Source organism: Plecotus auritus (assembly GCF_963455305.1).
Source record: "Plecotus auritus genome assembly, chromosome: 7".
In the NCBI taxonomy this organism is placed as follows: Eukaryota; Metazoa; Chordata; class Mammalia; order Chiroptera; family Vespertilionidae; genus Plecotus; species Plecotus auritus.
Window position 1 is genome coordinate 88,178,817 of NC_137774.1, and position 19,224 is coordinate 88,198,040.

General features: G+C 39.7%; 1 protein-coding gene across 2 annotated transcripts in view; it reads right to left on the bottom strand.

Annotated features, from left to right (window-relative positions):
• AUTS2 (activator of transcription and developmental regulator AUTS2) overlaps window positions 1-19,224 on the bottom strand; it is a 1,178,049-nt gene that overhangs the window by 817,505 nt on the left and 341,320 nt on the right. The gene's annotated exons all lie outside the window — the stretch shown is intronic.

Below are 19,224 nucleotides of genomic sequence, written 5' to 3' on the forward strand. Positions count from 1 at the left end.
GGAGAGGGTGCAGGCTGGGCTGAGGGACACCCCCCCCCTTGCCCAGTGCATGAATTTCGTGCAGCGGGCCTCTAATATATTATGAAAGGTTGGAAATGAAATAGTTTTAAACAGTTAATTATCCCCAATTTGATCTACAGTAATAATATAATCTCAACCAACATCCCATCAGGATACTTTGGAGAAATTGAAAAGCTGTCTCTAAACTTCATAAACAAATACAAAGGACCTAAGTAAAGCCAAAACAACTGTGAAGAAGAACAAAGTTGGAGAACTAACACTACTTGATTCCAAGCCTTACTATAAAGCTACAATCTTGGCAAAAGCAGACAAACAGAAAAGTAGAACACAATAGATAATACATAAATAAATCAACACATATATGGACAACTGATTTTTTACAAAAGTGAAAATGCAATGAATTACAGAATGGGTAACTTTTTCAAAAATTATTTTGTAGCGCTAGCTGGTTTGGCTCAGTAGATAGAGCATTGGCCATCAGCCTGAAGGGTCCTGGGTTTGATCCTGGTCAAGGGCACATGCCTGGGTTGCAGGCTCAATCCCCAGTGTGAGGCAGCCAAGCAATGATTTTCTCTCATCATTGATGTTTCCATCTCTCTCTCCCTCTCTGTTCCTCTCTGAAATCAATAAAAAAATATTTTTTAAATGGTTTAACAAAACTTTGATGTCCATATAAATGAAACATTTACTATCTAGTTTATGTCACTTATAACTCTTTTAAAAAAAAAGATAGGAAAGGCACATAGAGAAGGTGATTCTGTTAACTAACCATTGAGGGCTGATTCAGGCAAATAGTGCAAGACCAATAGTGTATCAACTTTGGGTAACTGATAATTGAACAACTGGTTAAGCACTTTCAAACATGTTGATTAATTCATTCTTCAAAAAATAAAAATTCATATCTCATTTCTTTCTTGCTTGTTATATAAATCCTCAGGGAAACAGTATCAACATTGGTTTCCTTTTACTACAAAAATAAGAAACCAACACATAATGGAAGGGAGTAGACAGAAAATATTAAAAATTTTGTATAAAACAAACCGAGATATCACAGACTGCCATCCCACATATTAACAATAGCGAATAGCCTTTCCCACAAGCCCTGTCATATCCAGATCATATTCTAATATAATGTACCCACTCTATAAGTAAGTGGTCTTCATTAAGAAGTAGAGAGAAGCACTTTTTCTGCCATATAGTGTTTAAATCTTAATTAAATTGGGAGTTTCTGAGCTGGCCACAACCAAAAATCACCCAGAGAAGTGAAACACTTGTGGATCATGTAAGAGCATGAAATGTGGTTTTTCTTCCTACCTTAATGTCTACTGTGCATATCAATAAGGGTCTACAGTATACATTAAATATGCTAAGAAAGAGGCCAAGCTTTTCAATTAAAAAATCTGAGAAGAAGCTGAGTTAATATTTAAGTCAACCTTGTGGTACTTGTGCTACCAGATATACGAAAGCATCTTTCTTAAGAAAAGTCAAGGGTCATCATAAGCTAGGTGAATAATAATGCAAACAGTTTTGAACTGTGCCACTGGATCTCTCTAGTGTTAGAAACAGGACAAAGCTGGTTAGTATAGTTTATATTTAATCACAAAGCTATCTCAGTGAGAGATCCAAATACATAAGGCCATTAAGCCAAAGATGATGCAGTTTGAATTCTGCAAATGCACAGTAGTCTACAGAGTGTCACGAAAACATCCTTGGAGTCAGTCAACATTTACTAATTATGTTAACATCATCGATAAGATCCAGGATGGTTTTCTTACATGTTTCTGCTTCTACTTCCCACCACAATATTTTTTGTTTCATTTAGCTTTCCACTTGCCCTAGCCATAACAGTTCAATTTAAAAAAAATTCCAAGTCTAATGGTGAAATCAGAAATATACATATATTTATTCACATAATTGTATATTGCTTTGGAAATTTTTTTCTCAAATTGCAGGAAGAAATTTTCACAAATCACATTTCTCTTTATAAATCAATCTAAAAAGACAAAGTCAAGAAAAACACTTACACATTCATTTTGATTTGGAAATATTCTCACATATTAACAATAAGAAAACAAACCACAAATACCCTCCATCTCTAAGGACAAAGCCAGAGGGAGACCTTAATAGTGACAGCTCATAAATCCTAGCACAAGATCACAAATACAGCTGTAAGAAAACTCTCCCAAGGAAAATATATGGCATTAGAAAAATCACAAGGGAGATTAGTGAGAAACTAAGACCATATCTATCATTCAACAACTGTTCAAAGAGTATTTTTTACAGTTTATTTACTTTAAACTGTTCCAAAATAATTAAGTAACTCAAGGATGAAACCCTAGAAAACAGAGACGGATCTCTTATATTCCTCTTATGTCTCTATAATAACAACAGTGTTTGGGACATATGGAATGCACATAAAAACAGTAACTGAAGGAAGAGAGTTGACCTGGAAGAGGGCAGGAAACCAAGTACAGTGACCACTTCATCCAAAGGACTAATGAGCAGTTTCAGTGTTTTTATAAATTTCATTCATTCTATATAAAGGAGGTACAGGGAAGGATTTTGTAAAACCAGAAGAACCTGTACATTTTCCACAAAATTTTTAATTCCTGCAAAATTAAAAAAAAAAGCTAAAATAAACTAACAATTGACATGTCTAAAAATACAGGTTAGTGGTTAAAAAATAAAATTTAGAAAAAAATGTGTTACATTCCTTTACCATGAATTATTCATAAGAAGCAGATTTCCAGGATTTCAAGATGAAAAGATCTACAATTACAATTCTCAGATAGCTGCCAACAGTTATGGCCCCCAAACAAGAGGGCTTACCATTTCACATTCATCTCTTCTCAGAGAAAAGGCTTTTATCATCTGCTAAAAACAGTATGCATGAGGCCACTCCATTTAAGGTTTTTCAATATAATGTATCCACTGGGATCTACAATAGTCTAATAACCATAAGCACATCATGATTTTACCAAAGTGTATCATTACAGCAAAGCAGAAACTCTGAGGTGTTGCTCCTTGTACTAATTACATATTCATCTAAACTATTAACACTACCATAGTCCAGGCAATTCATGTTTTTTAAATCTACTTTTTAACAAGGGAAAGGGAATTTTAATTATTCCAACATCTATAACCTCTTTACACATATTACAGCTTCCCAATGTTAGAAGAACGAACCATTTGCATTCAGTTCAACTACAGAAACTGGGAGTCAAAGAGAGCTAAAAACTCAGGGAAGAACAGACAACGTGCCAGTAGCAAGACAGAGGCTGAAACTCAAGACTCCTGATACCTAAGCACTTTCTCCAATAAAGTATTCATATAGCCTGAATAACATAACAGCAAAAACTGACTCCCTAGTCCTCACTGAATATATTCTCAGCAAAACTGCCCACTTGCTTTCTAATTAGCTGTAGTGCTTAAAATATCTTTGTAAGTGAGTTTGGGAGTCACAGCCATAAAACAATGTAAAGACAGCTTCCTCTTCTTCAGCTGCCAGCATGTGACATGCAGGAGGAATAATGTTACTGCCCTGAATAAAGATCTCCATAATTGTTGAAAGAAGACCCTAAAGAGCATTTCTCATATCAGTATACATAATTTGTCCTCAATTACCTGTACATATAAACACAATATTTCATATAGTCCAAACAAACAAGGAAAAAGTGTGGAAGGGGCCTGACTAATGTAAAGTGTTCCAATATCCTTTATGGGTCATTTCTCTTTCTCTGAATCACACCCCAATCAATTTTATACTTTGTCCCTTACCTGGTTGTCAAGGAAAGAAAATGAACTAGGTTGACATATAGGATAATAGTTAAGGACCACATCTCAAGAGTAAAAAAGAAAAGTATTCCTTATCTTAATCTCTTCATCAACAGCTCTATTTCTACCTCCAAGAACAGTCTTTCAGAGGGAATGTGGAAATGGGCAGGAAAATAAAGCTTTTTCTTAAATTACTGCTTTAATCTTCTTCAAAAAACAAACAAAACAAGCAGTTTATCTGTGCCACAAAAACAAACAAACAAACAAAAAAACCTTAAAAACTATTTTGAGCTGGAATACTGTAAGAAATAGTAACGACAATAGGTTGCTAAAAAATAGAGCATTTCTACCAAAGTTTTACAATAGAAATGTGGAAACTGGGACAAGTGGGCGAACCCAAAATTAAAATGCTAAGATCCCAGCCCTAAGTGCTGTTTTCTACCATCATTATGATTATCTTGTTTGTGTCCTTTATTCACCAAGACAAAACATGGACTAACTATGCCAGGGGAGCTATAATACTGTGTTTACTTCAAATAAACCTGTACCACATTTGTGGTCAATTTTTCAGGCACCTTGTTTAAAAACAGAAGGCCCGATGCATGAAATTCATGCAAGGGTAGGCCTTCCTTCCCCTGGCTACTGGCACCCAGGCTTCCCTCTGGCTGCTGGCACCAGGAACCTGGGCTTCCCTCTGGCTGCCGGCCCCACCCCCCCGCCTGCACCCACCTTGGCCTGGCACTGCCCTCACCCACCGCCACCCCCCCTTCCCTCTAGGTTGATCACCCCGCCAGCCAGTGGACTGGGCCTCCCTCTGCGAGGCAATGGTGGGGCCCCCTGACCAATCGCATCACACCTGCCTTGGCTGGCCTGGTGCCAGTGCATGTCATAGTGTGGTCATCCAGAAGGTCATCCAGATGGTCATTCTGCTGTTTGGTCGTTCGGTCGATTTGCATACTATGCTTTTATTATTATAGATAAAAGCCAAGATTCTGGTCAAGATGGAAGTGTAAATAAATGTGGTTCTCACCATCTCCCATAGCACATCGAAATTATAGCTAAAATACAGAATGACCATCATTCAGAACTACCTGAAATCTAATTGAACAGAAGTCCTACAAATAGGGAATTAAAGAAGAAGCAATTCAAAATTGGTAGGAGGAGTGGAGACGCAGGGCAGAATGCTGAACCAGTTGATCCCACACCCATGTGTGGCAGTTTAAAATTGGGAGGGTTATTTTGGCTGCAGAGGTTTCCCTGAGAAGTGAGGGATATCAGCCCCACACAGGCCCCCTAGCCCAGGGTTCTAGTACCAGGAAGAGAAGTCCCCAAAACTTTTGGCTATAAAAAAACAATAGTGATTGTGGCTGGAGACTGCTGGAGTCCCAGGCAGTTCCTCTTAAAGGACCAGAGCATGAACTTACTCTGAGCACTCCCTCTGAGCTCCAGCACTGGGGCATCAGCTTGAAATAAACCTAGAACATTCCAGAAGGAACTAACATGCGTAAAATTAGAGAGAGAGCAGAAAGAGCAGCTTTCTCCCAGACAGAAGTGCTTTCAGAGGCCATTTTCCTTTGCTGGGCCCTCCCTGACACAGAGCTGGCAGGCAGAGTACCATATATGCATCTCCATCAACCTTGCTCAAACTTTTCATCCCACCCTCGTGATTCCCTGATATGCCACCTCTACCTAGTTACTGACTCATCTAAGATATTTACAGTGGCTTTTCCATACTTTCCCTGCCTCATGCTTTGGACTTTCCTAAAATCTCTCAAACAAGCAGCAGCTGGCCTCAGCATGCCATGTACCTCACAGTAAGTGGCCCCAGGCCAAGAAACAGTATCAGCCCACCTTGGTTCATAATTTGGCCTCTCCTACAAGCTGAAAGCAAGTAACAGCCATTTTCAGATTGCTTTGTAGAACATAGGCAGTGGTTGTCTTTGGACCTCATGGCACCCATTAATCAGGTTTCACCTTGCCAGATTACAACCCTATGACCTCCACAAGTGACATAATCAAGGAGCGGACTCAGTGAGCACCAAAGCCCCACTAAAGCAAGTCCTGCTCCATAGAGTCAGCTCCTGGACAACAGCTCTTCTGCTGTAGTTGTAGGCAATCCTCACAACCGATTTATCTAGGAGGAGGAGGGGCAGGGAGTCAATCTCTCCCAGTCATGCAAACATCAACCAAGGCTCAACTACAATAGTACAGTGCACACAGCACACACAGGGGCACATCTGGAGTATCCCAGCTTATGTGACTAGGGGGGCTGAAACACTGGGCCCTACAGGTCACTTATTACACAAGGCCACTCTACCAAGTCTGGGAGACATACCTAATACATAGAAACAAACACAGGGAAACAACTAAAATGCAGAGACAAAGAAACGTGTTACAAATGAAAGAACAGGAGAAATCGCTAGAAAAAAAACTAAATGAAATGGAAGCAAGAAAACTACCAGATACAGAGTTCAAAAAAATGGTTATAAGGATGCTCAAGGATTTACTAATAACTTCAAGAAACTTAGTGAAAACATCAACAACATAAAAAAGGACCAGTCAGAAATGAAGGATACACTAATTGAAATAAAGAATAATTTAAAGGGAATCAACAGTAGAGTAGAGGATGCTAAAATCCAATCATGAATTTGGAATATGCCCTAACCAGTTTGGCTCAGTGGATAGAGTGTCAGCCTGTATACTGAAGGGTCCCAGGTTCGATTCCAGTCAAGGGCATGTACCTTGGTTGTGAACACATTCCCAGTAGGGGGTGTGCAGGAGGCAGCTGATCAATGTTTCTCTCTCATCAATGTTTCTAACTCTCTCTTACTCTCCCTTCCTCTCAGAACAACAAAAAGAAAAAAGAATCCAAAAAACTGAGAGTAGTGTAAGGAGCCTCTGGGACAATTTCAAGTGTAGCAACATGCTCATCATGGGAGTACTGGAAGGAGAAGAGCGGGAGCAAGAACCTGAAAACCTATTTGAACAAATGACAGAAAATTCCCCTTACCTGGTAAAAGAAATAGACATACAAATCCAGAAAGCACAGAGAGTCCCAAACAAGATGAACCCATAGAGGCCTAACCCAAGACATATAATAATTAAAATGCCAAAGGATAAAGCTAAAGAGAGAATCTTAAAAGCAGCAAGAAAAAAGCAGTTAGATACCTACAAGGGAGTGCCTATATGACTGTCAGCTGATTTTTCAACAGAACAACCAAGATTACTCTACCCCAAGCATGTCAAACTCAAAGGCTAACACGGGCCAAATAAACTAGGCATGTGGCCCACAGGCCGCGAGTTTGACCTGCTTACTCTACCCAGCAAAACTGTCATTCAGATAAAGAGCTTTCCAGAAAAGAATAAAAGAGTTCATCACCACCAAACCAGAATTACGTGATATTTTAAAGGGTCTTCTTTAAGAAGAGGAAGAAAAAGAAATAGATCAAGAATAGGAAGAATAAAATGGCAATAAGTACATATCTATCAACAATTGAATCTAAAAAGCAAAATAAATAAACAGGCAGAACAGAAATAGACTCATAGATACAGAGAACATTTTGATAGCTGCCAAATGGGAGGGTGTTGGGGGGAAGGGTAAAAAAGGTGAAGGGATTTAGAAGTACAAATTAGTCACAGTCCATGGACACAGATAATAGACAGGTGAAGGCCTGGGATGGTGGAGGGGGACAATGGGGAGAAAATGGAGGACATCTGCAATACTCTCAACAATGAAATAAATAAATAATAAATAAATAAAATATTACCTCCCCACAAAATAAAAATAAAAGCCAATATAAAGCACATCTTTAAATCCCCTTAAAGTTTATACAACTGATTGATAACAGAAATGCCCTTATATTAATAAAAGCCTTCACTTCAATATTAATTGAGCAGAATAAAAAGACTCAGATCATGTCCAGTGTCCTTGGGTGTGAACCCCTAAAGAATTCACTCCACAGAAGTACCTCTTATAGAAATGAAAAGCCCCCAAAGAGTTTAGGACAGCCAGTCCTTGACTTATAAGTCCTAAGTCTGAGAAACAACTCCATTAACAAAGTTTTCTCTCATCCCCAACTCCCACACCAATATAAATGCCCTGTAACTACCATAATAAAAAATCTTGTCTTTTTTAAGTCTGTTGAACTATCCCCATAATATTGGTTCCTATGGTCCTCTAAAATTTTTCATTTTCCGGTACCACAATTTTCTCAGTTTAAAAAGTGTCATTTTCAAAATGTAAGTTATTTAAGCAGGTGGAATTTTGAATTTCTGGCTTAGCAGGACTGTGCTTCTCATGGGTAAGTAGGATCTGACTCACAAAGCCAAACGGAAGTTAGATTTGTGAGGGTGAGTAGAGGAAGACATTTTAGAAAATAAACAAGGCTGATGTGATAGGACTCGGTTTAGGGAGCACCAGGAGGAACATGGGGGAGTTCCTAAAAGCATAAAAACATGTGCACTTCTATACCATATAAAAAAACTTTAGGTTAGCCTGTAAGTAAATGAAGTCAATGAAACCTCTTGAAGCAAGTGGCATGGCTCAATTTGCATGTTGTCAAGATAACATTAAAAGGAATTTGGGGGTAAGGGGGAGAGATCAACCAAAGGACATGTATGCATGCATATAAGCCTAACCAATGGACACAGACACCAGGGGGGTGAGGGCATGAGTGGAGGGGGTGGGGGGGGGATAATAGGGGGATGAGGACACATATGTAATACCTTAATCAATAAAGAAGAAAAAAAAAGGAATTTGGAGAATCGAACCTGGGAAAGGGTTGAAGAACGTGAAATTAGAGCCTGAGAAGCCAGCTAAGAAACTCTGTTATAATATAGCTATTGTTTCAGGAGGACCTGAAACAGTGCAGTGGCAGAAAGGGTGGAAAGTGGTAAGTGGAGAGGGACAGATGAGGAAGACATAGGACAAATCTATAGATGTGCCACATGAGGAGAGACAGGAAGAGGAGTATGATTTCCAGATTTCTAGCATGATCTAGCACAGTGGTCGGCAAACTGTAGCTCGCAAGCCATGGTTTGCCGCTCTGTTGACTAATGAGTTTGCCAACCACTGATCTAGCAGATTTATGGCAGATCGTTAGCTGATGGTACACGTATTAACTAAGGGAAGAAACTGAAGAGGAAAAGGAAATTTAGGACAACTATTATGGAGTTGAATGTGAAACATGTTGAGTTTGAAATGCTTATGGATGACCCTCGTTAAAAACAACTGTGATACAATCATCATCACAATTGTTTTTAACCAGGGTCATCATCCATAAGCATTTCAAACAGATACTTTTCGAAAGGGGACATAAGGAAGGCCAAGAGACATATGAAAACATGCTCAAAGTCACTAATCATACAAGACATGAAAATCAAAACGACAATGCGGTACCATCTCACACCTGTCAGAATGGCTATCATCAATAAATCCACAAATGACAAGTGCTGGCGAGGATGCGGAGAAAAAGGAACCCTCTTGCACTGCTGGTGAGAATGCAGACTGGTGCAGCCACTGTGAAGAACAATATAAAATTTCCTCAAAAAAAAAAAAAATGAAAATGGAACTCCCATTTGACCCAGTGATCTCACTTCTAAATATATCCCAAGAAACTAGAAATACCAATTAGAAAGGATATATGCACCCCTATGTTCATAGCAGCACAATTTACCATAGCTAAGATTTGGAAACAGCCTAAATGCCCATCAGCAGATGAGTGGATTAAAAAACGGTGGTATATCTACACAATAGAATACTATGCTGCAGTAAAAAAGAAGGAAATCTTACCATTTGCAACAGCATGGATGGACATGGAGAGCATTATGCTAAGCGAAATAAGCCAGTGGGAGAAAGATTAATATCACATGATCTCACTCATTTGTGGAATATAATGAACAACATAAACTGATGATCAAAAACAGATCCACAGACAGAGAAGCATCGATCAGACAGTCAAATCTCATAGGGAAGGTAGGGGAGGGAGGGGGTAAAGGGGAGAGATCAACCAAAGGACTTGTATGCATGCATATAAGCCTAACCAATGGACACAGACACCAGGGGGGGTGAGGGCATGAGTGGGGGTGGGGGGTGGAGGGACAATAGGGGGATAAGGACGCATATGCAATACCTTAATCAATAAAGAAAAAAAACACAATTGTGATAAGCACCTGAGTTTGTGAATCTGGAAGCTAAGAAAAAAGGTCAGGGTTGAACATTTAAATGGCAGTAGTCTGCAACTAAAAGGACAGCATCCACTAAGGCAGAGATCTTCATTGTTTTGTTTGCTATTTGCACCTAAAATTGTCTGCCTATCGCAGTACATGGTCAATTTAATGAGTGGATACCAAGAGAAAGTGAGCAGTGCAAGAGGAAGAGTAAATCTTAAAGAACAATTTTTTTTTTTTTTTTAGAAATTCACTGGGAAATCACTATTTTTAACAATTTCTAAGAAAGATAGAATTTCCAAGCACACACAAAGAAATTTACAAATTATCTTTTGAAGGGGAAAAAAACTTGTTAGCAAATCAGGAACTACTTTAAAATATAATCCTGGGATCATTAACTATACAATCTTCCATCAGTATTCTCACTATAAATTTGGGGCCTAAATTTCCATTCAAATATTCCTTTTGAATATTTTAAGTTCAACTTGCCTTGAAAAGAATCATCTACTTCCAAAGTAAATAGAAATGACAAAGAGTGAAAGATATTTTGGGTTTCTGTTTCGAGTAGATTAGCATTAAAAGCTAAATCTCTGGGCAGAAATATGACTTTTTGATATCAAGAGTTCCATGAGTAAGTGGGCACAACTGGGTATGTAACCACAGCAAAACCATTTCAAGAAAACATACCTATTCTGGTGGTCCATGTTGGGAAAAAAAAAAACAAAACAAAAAGGCAATTTCTGGAAACTCTGGAGTACCATTAAGATTACTTAATAAAATTACTTACCCAGGTACTTCCCAGTAAATTGCAGGCAAAAATGTGAGAATGCCAAAGCCTTTGTCTGTAGAACTAAGACCCCAGAAAACTGATAAGCAACACAGCACTTATTCTAACCCTCATTGATGCATTCAGTGGGACAGAGCATTGTTCTCAAAAGTTTCTTAAAAAGGCAAAGGGGAGGTCAAGAAAAATAGCATGATAGGAAAGACACAAGTTTAAGGAACTTTAATACATATATCTGAAGGTATTCATTCTTTAATATATGCTCAGCAGTGTCTCCTTTTGAATTACACTTATTCCATCAGTCTCGGCCTCACTTTATGTTGAGTTCTCCACCAGGATAAATGGCTGTATCAAGCTGTAAATGTAGCAAGGGCAGAGTTTCCGTGGTATACATCTTTCTGTTATGTCAGAGACTTTTGTATAAGGTTTGCACACAAAGGATGCTCAGTAAATGTTTGTTAAACCAGGAAATATGGGGAGAATGAATTAATTAGCTCACTTTAAAAGGAAATAAAATTAAACTGTTTTCTAAAGTCAAAATATTTTAGACAGAAGGCATGTGGGACAATAATTTTATAGTGTAAAGACATGCTATTCATGCTCTGATACTAAAAATAGTTTGTACTTTTATGGTAAAAAAAAGTAGAACCCCACATAAATATTTGCATGTAAAAAAGTGCTCAGTAAATTCCACCTGATTCCCACCCGCCTCCCTCTGTCTCTGCTGCCTGTCTGGTCTCTTTTGGATCACCTCTGGAAATGGAAGGCTGTAGTTTCCCTGGGCCAGCTTTTCCTGGCAGCACTAGCTATTTTACTATCCTAATAGGCTAGGACAGTGGTCGGCAAACTGTAGCTCACGAGCCACATGCGGCTCGCGAGTCGCCATTTGCCGCTCTGTTGACTAATGAGTTTGCCCTCCACTGGGATAGGGGCTTAATCACAAGGAACAACAACTGCCTGTAATTATTGGAATCGAAAGTCTAGGTCAGTGGTCGGCAAACTCATTAGTCAACAGAGCGGCAAACCGCGGCTAGCGAGCCGCAGTTTGCCGACCACTGGGCTAGGACACTGGGAAGACAGCCTGTGTGACATTCCATAGAGAACAGCAGACGCCATAGTCCTGGAATAAAATTTTGCCTGGTGTGTATGTGCTGATCAGTATCTCATTTTACATTCATATCCCCAGAGAGGAAAAACAAAGGTCATATTGTATTGGCTTTTTTTCTTCTTGTAAGCAATTAACGTTAGAATGCAACAAGAGTGTGTGATTAGCAATGCTGTCAATTGGAAAAATAATTATTCCAACCTTCAATCATGCAACTTTAATTATTGAGCACATTCTTCTATGTGCTGCAAACACTATAGTGGAGACAATGAGTATGGTACTTTCCTTCTGGAGAACCTAGAGTCCAGCAGAAGGGTTAGACTTTAAAGGATACCAGAAAGAAAAATCTATAATTATACATAAAGTGTTAAGTGTTAGAAGATGAAAATGGTAAGAGCAAAGGTGAGAGCAAAGGAGAGCCAAGGGCAGACCCTGGGTGAAAATATGGCCAGGAAAAGCCTCTCTAAGAAGGTGACATTTTAGCTCAGGCCTAAAGGACTGGAAGAAGCATGCAAAGAACAGAGGGAGGAACACTTCAGGTGGAGAGAACAGCATGATGTGTAAGGTACCTGAGCTAGGAAAGAACTTCACATATTGGAAGGAACGAAGGAAGGTTAGATGGGCAGGAACCAGTGAGTGAGAGACGGTAATATGAGGTGAAGCTGAAGAAACGGGGATTTGGATAATGGAGCACAACAGCTCATAGGAGTCTGAATTTTACTGTGAATACCCTGAGAAGCCACTAAGAGGACTTGTATCTGGGAATGATATGATCAAATATGTATTTTTAAAAGATCACACTGGCTGCGTTATGGAGAATGGATTGAAAGGGCTCAAGAATGGAAATGTGAACATGGGAATGGTAGCTCAGTTTTTCAAGGCAGGGATAGCTCATGGTTTTAAAGATTTACTTCAGCCCTAACCGGTTTGGCTCAGTGGATAGAGCGTCGGCCTGCGGACTGAAGGGTCCCAGGTTCGATTCCAGTCAAGGGCATGTACCTTGGTTGCGGGCACATCCCCAGTAGGAGGTGTGCAAGAGGCAGCTGATGGATGTTTCTCTCCCATCGATGTTTCTAACTAACTATCCCTCTTCCTTCCTCTCTGTAACAAATCAATAAAATATATATTTTTTTAAAAAAAAAATTTACTTCACTATGTGCAACACTAGCCTGAGCCCTGTGTCTCACAGTATTGTCCTCAGGGAGCTTCACTGTAGCTGGGGAGAAGCGACACGTATGCAGCCAACTCTACAACAGGGTACAAAATGAAAAAGGTCAAAAGTGGGTTATAGAGTGACCATATATTCCAGTTTTCCAGAAAGTCCTGGTTTATGCTTATTGTTCCAAGGTAATTATTAATGGTGCCCTCTTTAACTCTCAGAAATGTCATGCATTAGATGGTACATTCTGAGGTCACTCTTGTAATAAAAAGGATTATGGGAGTACTAAAGAAAATATAATTAATTCTGATGGAAAAGATCCTAAAAGCCCAAGAAGAAGCAGATTTGAAGTTGCCATCAAAAAACAAATATGACTATTGAAGGCCATTCTAAACAAAGGAAACAGCAGTGTGGAGTAAGAACAGCACTCATGCAAATAACAACAGAGCTACAGTTTGGTGTTTATGGAGAGTAGGGACAAGGCGAGGCAGCTGGGAAGGTATGCTCGAGCTAACTTAGTTATTAGGACCTAAATGTCCTACACTAAGGGGCTTCGGTTTTATTTAGGTGGTTATGGGTCACTGAAATCTTTTTAACAAGAGAGTACAATGCCAATGAGTGAAATAATACTGAACTTTAGTGAGAATCCAGATAAGGTAAGTATTGTATTATTAAATATCAATATGATTTTGAGTGAAAAGGGCCATCATGGTGAAGGGAGCAAGGAACCAGGTGGCAAAGGCAGCTTTTGAGAGCTAATCTAAGTGGTTTTCCACACAATCCTGGCTAGATGGAGAAGCAAGCAAGAGGCACTGGATGGAAGAAGTGAGAACAGAGAGCCAAGGAGCTGAAAGTGTAGCCTGAAGGCAAGCTCAACAATGGAGAAGGAGTAAGATGGGCTGTCAGGTTTAAAGAGGTCAGAATCACCAGGGAAACCGTTTTTAAACTCCATACCCTTCCCTTTCAATATCCTGATATGTCAATTTGACTCCTAACTCTACCTGGAGGATGAAGGGAATATATAAGTCCAATATATCCTCCTTCACACACAGCTCCACAATCACACCCCCTCCGTGCCTCTCCCTATCCTCCCTCACTGCCACATCCATTTGAGAAATACAGATTTAGAGTTTTAATACAGGGAGGTAGGAGGTAGGTGACAACTACACAAATGGGTTATTTAAGTTTAGAAAAGTATTATTCAGCCTTTCAGCAGTGAGTGCAGGGTCCACAGTCCAGCTTTATATTTCACCTGAAAGATAGAGGCATTTCCCATCTTCCTCCTGATTTCTTAGGGAAGTCTGATGATAGTATTTTTTAAATCGAAAGTCATTATTAATAATCTTATTCATACAGTATGATAATTTCATTAGCAACTGTTCAGTAGATCATTTTTCACCCATCTCCAGGGTAACAGCATTTCTGGTCTCATAGCAATGCATTAAAAATGAATGCTACCTACTGTTGACACACCTCAGGCAATTGTTAAATCGTAAGTGTAGGTTTTGCTACTTAAATGAAAATTCTTCTGAGGGTTTTTATTATGTTTGATTTTAGAAAGGAAAATATTTCCTTTTGAATTTGTGGAACCCAAACCAGAAATTCAAGTAAAACATTTTATTAAGCCAAAGTTTTCTTTATAATGAAGAAAACAGTTAATGATTTTTAATCCCCACAAATAAACAGGCAATATTTTCAGAATTCATTCACACCTGCTCCCCAATACTGCCACCAAATAACACCAAACTTTGTAATATGGAGAACTCATTAAACTTATACAGCTTAAGAGCTCAACACCTCTGGGGTGCTGAAGGAAGAAATAAATAAATAGAACCTAAAAGAAAGACTAATGAAAAACTCCAGTTACCATGTGTATGAAAGCTGTGTTATTTGAGGGAATTGGTAAGTTTAAGGAGAGAATAATACAACACAATTACTCTACAAACCCCTACCAAAAAGTAGCCATTTTGAAAACACTATTTTCTGTAATATAATATCTATAGCATTTGGCAGAAGCATTTCTTTTTTTCCAGTAATATTTTGGAAAAGAACTCAATTAGTAAATATACAGAACAAGAATGCAGTCCTAGTATTCATAAAATTATTTTCACACAAAATGTTTTAATTTGTTACAAGTTTTGCAAACATAGTAATATTTCCTTTCCCTTTTCCAAAAATAAAAATGAGTACAATTCAGTTTACTTAAAAATATTACTCATACAGCATCTGCACTGGAGTTACCATAAGAACTTGGCGTAACCTGCTGATCCCCACCCAGGGGACTCTGGCTCCACAAGTCAGAAGTGATGCCCGGGAATTTGCACGTTCACAAAAGCCCCAGAGTTGTTCCGAAATAGGTAGTCCAAAGACCACCCTTTGAGAAACAATTTTCTGTATGTTCCTTATCCAGAAAATGCAGCTAATTGCTTCTCAATCTAATTATAGCTAATCTCAGCCACTCAAAACCATCCCTGACAATCAGAACCTGTCCACCTTTGTACATGATTTCAAAACATGTGACACACGCACTTCCTGAGCAAACACAGGTGCAAACAGTTTTCACAGAAAGACCTGCTACAACAGCATCACTGTAGGCGACATGCAGGAGAAGTGGCAGCTTCTGCAGAGCTGTGATCAATGAATGCAGGTAAAGTGTTTCAGCAGCCTCCGGAAAGACACCAGGTGGGCCCTTGACAAGACTTGCCTGCATTGTGAGGTACTTGGTTTCTGCTTCTGTGTGTGTGTCTGGGAGCACAAAGGTGAGGATTCACACCCCTGGGTGTGAAAAGAACCAAAGCTCCTACAAGAACTATGTTATATCTGCTTGGTATGAAATCGTCAACTCTTGCAACAATAAGCAATGCTCCAGAATTCATTTAGAAAGCTGAAATAGGTTCTTTTAGACATCATTAGGAACCAGCAGTAGCTCAAGTGCACTAAAACAGTTGGGTTCCTGTGGCAAAGCAGGTCTAATGGGACTGAGGGTTAAGTACAGCAAGGGGTGTGTCATAAAGGTCCTGTAGGCCCAAGCCTCAGGGACTCTCTAAAAGCAAATATCGGTCCTTCTTAAACAAAGCATATAAATTCAGTATAATTTTGTTTCATACTCTTCACTGAAATGTTCAAGGGAAAGCTAAAAAGAATGCAGTAATACTGTATTCTATCTTCATATTTAATTAAAAAGAGAGCTAACAGCACTTCCAAAAGGGAGGTCATTCCTTGTTCAGCACAAGATTTCTCAGTTCGAAGCTATTTTGAGAATGGGCAATAAAACAATTCAACATATGAACACTTACAAAAGCTACCATTTCAGAAATTCTACTGATGCTTTAGCCAACAACTCTGAAGATGTAATAGAAATGACAATCCCTGGAGGCAGCCAAAAGAGAATCAAGAACATTATCCACTGTCAAATTTCAATCAAACCCACCATCTTCCTCTTCCCTCAGAGTGCCTGGGGGCACCAACTGCCTTCAACAGAATTGTATCATAGAAAGAAAGGTTTATAGAAAGAAAAGGTACATGCAAGAACTTAAATATAAATGTCTCAAAGTTCAAGAGATCACATAATCATTTTGTCCTGCATACTAACTCTATGAACAACAGAGGATGATATCCTACAAAAAACTACAAGAGAACAGTACAAGATGATAGCAGATTTAAAAGAACCTTACAAGTTCTATGCATTTAAGGAGAACCACACAAAGGTGAGTTGTGGGCAGATGGCTTGGTTTCCAGCCCAATGAGTACACAGTTGGCTCTCTGGGCAGGATGAGACATTCAACTCTGCCTATGTGAAAATACTGAATCTTCAAATGCACCTTTGGCTTTTTCTCCTCGGAAAAATAATTACAAATTGGGCATCAAGACATCCAACAGTTTTCAAGTAACATTTACCACACACAGTTGCCTGTGCCTGCCTTAAAGCCCACCCACAATTTCCTTTTCAATTAATAGCTCCTCGAAAGGCAGTAATGAAAGCAGTTGCTAAAGAGCATTCAGATGTCATGAAAGACTGCAAACCCAAACTGTAAATAGCATATTATGAGTCGCCTGTCACCACCATCAACTCCCACGGGAATCTCGCAACACGTGGCTATCACAACCATCTGCTCAGCTCCCACCAACACCACTGCAAACCACACAGCCACCCACCCACTCCCACCTCCCACTCACTACCTGTCATGTACCAATTTGTGTGGAGATGGGATTGCTGTGAGCAGATTAGAATGCAGAACACACAGAGGCTTATTTCATGTTCTGCAATTAAAATCTGACCACATGCAGATAACATTTTATCATCAAAAGAGGGAAAATGTAAAATTAACACAAAAATGCAGACTTCAATGAAGAAAGGGAGTTCTGTCTAACCTCATCCATCAACTATTAAAGGCAGAGTGGCTAAATCTTGTTACAAGAAAAACATGTTCCTTCACCATTCAATCACAAATATTATAGGAATTCATGGCAGGTAGAGCTGAAAATCATATCTACACTTTGTCCGTCTTACTCCTCTATACAATATATGGGATTTAAATGGCCCTTGATAATAAAATTTTGCATACAAACATATATATAAAATCCTTAATTACAGATTAATGAACTTCACTGTTTTGTGGAACAATTACTATAGGTCTCAGGATTGCTCAAGCCGAGTTACTGGCCATTCCTTTCATTGCAGTTCCTTTTCCAATGTCAGCCTATTCTTTTTCTGTCCATTTTATTTTATAAGATGATAGTCAATGTGCCATGTCCATTTTTAGCAATATTTATTAAGTTTTAATTAAGAATTATATAAGTCACTTGGGATACAATTTATTACCAGGCACTTCACTCCAAACACATCTGTCTCTCTGAAGTCGAGTAATATTTATGCTCACTCTTACTAACATTCAGGGCTGACAACATATCCTAGACAACAAAGTAAGGTGTCAGGAGACATGGAATAAAAAATTGTAGACCTCAAAACATAAACTATCACTGCTCCCAAATGCCAAGTTAAAACAAAAAAAAAAAGCAAAACACCCTCCATGTAATTTATTATATTAGTCTCAGGTTTCCAAACAAGTACCTCCAGTATAATGCACAACCAATTCTGAACAGCAATAAGCCTGAACTGGGGTTTCCTCAATAACTGATGTTAAAACCTGCATTTTATCTTATTTCAATTCAATCAAGATTCTAAGAGCAATTTTAAGCCAATCTTTCTTCGCCTAATGCTTCATTTTATGTTTTTACTAGAGGCCCAGTGCACGAAATTCGTGCACGGGGGGGGGGGGGGGGGAGAGGAGGGTGTCCCTCAGCCCAGCCTGCACCCTCTCCAATCTGGGATCCCTCTCACAATCCAGGACTGCTGGCTCCCAACTGCTCGCCTGCCTGCCTTCCTGATTGCCCCTAACCCCTTCTGCCTGCCAGCCTGATCACTCCCTAACCACTCCCCTGCCAGCCTGATTGATGCCTAACTGCTCCCCTGCCAGCCTGTTTTCTCCTAACTGCCCTCTCCTGTAGGCCTGGTCACCCCTAACTGCCCTCCCCTGCAGGCCTTGTCCCCCCCCAACTGCTCTCCCCTGCAGGCCTGGGTCCCCCTCAACTGCCCTCCCCTGCAGGCCTGGTCACCCCTAACTGTCCTCCCCTGCAGGCCTGGGTGTCTCCCAACTGCCTTTCCCTGAAGGCCTGGTTAATCCCAACTTCCCTCCTCTGCTGGCCTGGTCACCCCTGACTGCCCTCCCCTGCAGGCTTGATCGCCCCCAACTGCCCTCCCTTGCAGGCCTGGTCCCTCCCAACTGCCCTCCCCTGCTGGCCTGATCACCCACAACTGCCCTCCCCTGCTGGCCATCTTGTGGTGGCCATCTTGTGTCCACATGGGGGCAGGATCTTTGACTACATGGGGGCAGCCATCTTGTGTGTTGGAGTGATGGTCAATCTGCATATTACTCTTTTATTAGATAGGATTCTTATTTCTGTCGTTTCAACAAAGGGAAAAATGTAATGTGCAACAAATTCATAAGAAAAAAATAAAAATTTATTTAATATCTGTTTGTAATTTTCATGTGACTACGCATTTTTTAAAAATATTTTTTGTTGATTTCAGAGAGGAAGGAAGAGGGAGAGAAAGATAGAAACGTCAATGATGAGAGAGAATCATCGATGGGCATGTGAGCCCGCAACCTGGGCAGGTGCCCCTGACCAGAATCGAACCCGGGACCCTTTCAG